The sequence below is a fragment of the Nomia melanderi genome, unplaced genomic scaffold, assembly GCF_051020985.1.
Source record: "Nomia melanderi isolate GNS246 unplaced genomic scaffold, iyNomMela1 scaffold0909, whole genome shotgun sequence".
In the NCBI taxonomy this organism is placed as follows: domain Eukaryota; kingdom Metazoa; phylum Arthropoda; class Insecta; order Hymenoptera; family Halictidae; genus Nomia; species Nomia melanderi.
Genome location: NW_027476023.1, coordinates 5,001 through 9,647, shown reverse-complemented (window position 1 = coordinate 9,647; position 4,647 = coordinate 5,001). Strand labels below are relative to the sequence as shown.

The window sequence follows — 4,647 nt, the reverse complement described above, 5'->3', positions numbered from 1 at the left end:
GCTGGCATTGTAAACTCCAGATGACCTTGTGATTCCTTCGTCGGGCACTGGTAAAGGGTGGCGATGATGCGTTCTATAATAGAAATACCCGTCGTAGCGTTTCTTCCGAGTCAACCCGCTCACGAAACTCTCTCTCGTCGTGGAATCCCCGCGTCGGAGGGTAAAACGCGATATATAATAGTATATGCCAGTGGTTCGCGCGCGTCGTCTCTGAGATACGCGGTCGACAGAGTTCCGAAAACACGTGATGTGCCACGATTTCCGTGCGTCTTACATCTTTCGACGATGGGACGATCCACGCGAAGAGAACGTTCGTGCTTGCGTGAGGTGCAACAGCGTCGATTCGCTTTTCTGTACGGGGAGAAATAGAACGTTGAGTTGACTTATCGGGTCTTCGTTGGAATTACCGTCGCTGGCATTGTAAACTCCAGATGACCTTGTGATTCCTTCGTCGGGCACTGGTAAAGGGTGGCGATGATTCGTTCTATAATAGTAATACCCGTCGTAGCGTTTCGACCGATGTCACCCGCCACGAATGTCTCTCTCGACGTGGAAACCCCGCGCCGAAGAGTAAACGCGAAGGCTTACCATACGAAAGAAAACGGTATTATACGCCTGTGGTATGTGCGTCTCGGCTCTGTGATACGCGATCGGCAGAGTTACAAAAAAACGTTGATGGGCCACGATTTCCGTGCGTCTTACATCTTTCGACGATGGGACGATCCACGCGAAGAGTAGTTACGTGCTCGCGCGAGGTGCGATAGCGTCGATTCGCTTTTCTGTACGGGGAGAAATAGAACGATGAGTTGACTTATCGGGTCTTCGTTGGAATTACCGTCGCTGGCATTGTAAACTCCAGATGACCTTGTGATTCCTTCGTCGGGCACTGGTAAAGGGTGGCGATGATTCGTTCTATAATAGAAATACCCGTCGTAGCGATTCGGCCGAGACACCCGCCACGAAACTCTCTCTCGTCGTGGAATCCCCATGTCGGAGAGTAAAACGCGAAGGCTAACTATATAAGAAACATATAGTATTATTTATGCCTGTGGTTCTCCGTTTGTCCTACTCTCAGATACGCGACTCGGAGAGTTACGAATAATCGTGATGGACCACGATTTCTGTACGTCTTACATCTTTCGACGATGGGACGATCCACGCGAAGAGATCATTCCTGCTTGCGTGAGGTGCGATAGCGCCGATTCGCTTTTCTGTACGGGGAGAAATAGAACGATGAGTTGACTTATCGGGTCTTCGTTGGAATTACCGTCGCTGGCATTGTAAACTCCAGATGACCTTGTGATTCCTTCGTCGGGCACTGGTAAAGGGTGGCGATGATTCGTTCTATAATAGAAATACCCGTCGTAGCGATTCGGCCGTGTCACCCGCCACGAAAATCTCTCTCGTCGTGGAATCCCCGCGTCGTAGAGTAAACGCGAAGGCTTGCTATAGAAGACTATAGTTTATACGCCTGTGGTTCACCGGTTGCCTGCTCTCCGGGGTACGCGATCGCGCAGGAGTTACGGAAGAACTTGATGGGCCACGATCTCCAAGCGGCTATATCTTTCGACGATGGGACGATTCACGCGAAGAGAACGTTCGTGCATGCGTGAGGTGCGATAGCGTTGATTCGCTTGTCTGTACGGGGAGAAATAGAACGATGAGTTGACTTATCGGGTCTTCGTTGGAATTACCGTCGCTGGCATTGTAAACTCCAGATGACCTTGTGATTCCTTCGTCGGGCACTGGTAAAGGGTGGCGATGATTCGTTCTATAATAGAAATACCCGTCGTAGCGTTTCGACCGATGTCACCCGCCACGAAATTCTCTCTCGTCGTGGAATCCCCGCGTCGGAGAGTAACCGCCGAAGGCTTGCTATAGAAGACTATAGTTTATACGCCTGTGGTTCACCGGTTGCCGGCTCTCCGGGGCACGCGATCGCGCGAAGGTTACGGAGGGACGTGAAGCGCCCGAGCAATGAAACGTCCGCAGGAGGAAACGAGCAACCGCCGAACATTGTTTCGCGACGTTTCCATAATGTATTGTCGTTTCGCTCGCATCCCGCTTCTTTCCCCTAGTTTCCTCGACGCGTAGTTTCGCAGCCTTAGTGGACGAATCATTCTCGATTCGAGGAAAGATATGCAGTGGGGCGTGCAATGAGCCCGCCAGAGACCACGATCTCCAATGCGTCTTTACATCTTTCGACGATGGGATGATCCACGCGAAGAGAACGTTCGTGCTTGCGCGAGGTGCGTTAGCGTCGATTCGCTTTTCTGTACGGGGAGAAATAGAACGATGAGTTGACTTATCGGGTCTTCGTTGGAATTACCGTCGCTGGCATTGTAAACTCCAGATGACCTTGTGATTCCTTCGTCGGGCACTGGTAAAGGGTGGCGATGATTCGTTCTATAATAGAAATACCCGTCGTAGCGATTCGGCCGAGTCACCCGCCACGAAACTGTCTCTCTTTCGTCGTGGAAACCCCGCGTCGGAGAGTAAAACGCGCGAAGGCTGTGACTGTAACATATATATATACAGTATACAATGCCTGTGGTTTTTGCGCGTGTCGGCTCTTCGGTATACGCGATCGGCCAGAGTTACGGAGGGACGGTGAAGCGCACGAGAAATTGAAACGGCCGCACGATTGGAACCGAGCAACCGTCGAACATTGTTTCGCGACGTTTCCATAATGCGTTTTCGTTTCGCTCGCATACCGCTTCTTTTCCCCTAGTCTCTGAGACGCGTTTTCGAGCCGTTCTTCTACTATCGATTCTCGTAGAGAGAAGGGACCGGGTAGTCTGGAAGTGGAACCCGCATCTTGCGTGTACCGTACACGGAATTGAGAGGACCGGCCGTGAAGCTCGTTTTAAAGCCGTGCGTCTGACACCCAACTCTTGCGCGCCAATTTCGCGGCAAGAGATAATATGGGACGAATGACCGGCAAAGAGCCAGCTGTGAAGTCTGTTTTTTTAATCGAATCCGTGGACGTGTGTATGCCGTAGCGTCGCTCGTCGTGTTCGTTCATGGTCGTTCCGAGAGAAAGAACGAAAGCGGTAACGAAGGGACCGGCCGTGAAGCTCGTTTTAAAGCCGCGCGTCTGACACCCAACTCTTGCGCGCCAATTTCGCGGCAAGAGATAACATGGGACGAATGACCGGCAAAGAGCCAGCTGTGAAGTCTTTTTTCATTATTTGCTTTCAATCGATCGATCGGTACGATTCGTGCAACGTTTCGCGCGATGCGACGCGAAAACATGCGCGCAACAATAGATGCGTCTGATCGGAAGAACGCGAGGGTCGACTGCACGCGATGGATTCAGTATCGGGTAGGATACAAAATATATCCCCGTCGTTTCCACGCGTGCGAGTCTTCTGCGTCTTTCGCGGGTTTTTGAATGCACTATACGCCCGGAACGTCGAGAAATATATACATATTACTTGAACGTTTTTCGTCTCGAAAGGCTTCGGTGTCGTCTCCAAGGCGACGCCTGAATCTCCTTCGCGCGCTGGTCGGAGATTCAGGTATCAACTTTTATCTTCTCTTTGAAAGAAGAGAGATATTAGGTCGAACAAATGAGAATAAAATTATATATGTGAAATATAAAATTTATACGATTACCCTGAACGGTGGATCACTTGGCTCGTGGGTCGATGAAGAACGCAGCTAATTGCGCGTCAACGTGTGAACTGCAGGACACATGAACATCGACATTTCGAACGCACATTGCGGTCCACGGATACAATTCCTGGACCACGCCTGGCTGAGGGTCGTTTACGTACCATACACTGCTTGCGTAGCTCTGTCAAATCCCCGCCGTCGTTCACCTCTTCGGATCGAACGTTTTTTTACCGAAGGGCGCAAAGAACGTTTCTGAGTCGGGTTAAGAGAAGGATGCTACGTACGAGCGAACGATGGGTGTCTCGTCGGCGTTTGTCGCGGACACGCGAAAATTCTGTGAATTTCACGGACAGTGTACGTTCTAGTTGTTGCAAAACGATCGGAATCGTTTGTATGGACTCGCGTGAGTGTTCGCGGCGTCGTGCGTCGTTCAATTACGACCGCCCGCGGATACCGCTCCACTGCGATATGGATCTGAGCGACAACTTTTTCGGCTGTTCGTGAGATGAACGGTTTCGTGTGTTTAGAAAAATTTTTTTTCCCGCGCTCCCGACGTCACCTGAAATGATGCGTCAGAGGTGAAAGAAAATATTAAGAAGTCGAGAGAGAGAGAGACTACACACGTTTTATTCATATTTTGTATACCGTGCGTGAGACGGATGTGCACGACACGTCGTATGTCGGTATATTACCGACTGGCCCCAGGGAGATTGTTTTCTTCCTCTCTTACGAATGAGATGTACGTTTCGGAGGATCGTCGTTACCGAAACACACGGCAAAACGAGACTTCTCGCAGCAGAACCTTTATACACAATACACATCGACTCTTTTTACCCCGAGAGAGAGAGAAAAGGTGTATTTCTTTTTTTTATTTTTCGAATTCGACGCACGAACGCTTTGACGACTGGAGAAAAACACGGTGTGTGTTAAAATCGTGCGGGACGAGCATGCGTATTCGTAACGGGTCGAATAGTTCTTATTCCCCGTCGTCGCGTGTCCTCGCTGGACCACCACCGTGCGCTTCCGCCA

At 50.5% G+C, this 4,647-nt stretch overlaps 1 non-coding gene across 1 annotated transcript; it reads left to right on the top strand.

The window, feature by feature from the left end:
- Positions 1-3,615: 3,615 nt before the first annotated feature.
- LOC143176847 (5.8S ribosomal RNA) lies at positions 3,616-3,770 on the top strand. Its single transcript, XR_013001351.1, has one exon. It is a non-coding gene; the product is annotated as a 5.8S ribosomal RNA (ribosomal RNA).
- Positions 3,771-4,647: the final 877 nt, after the last annotated feature.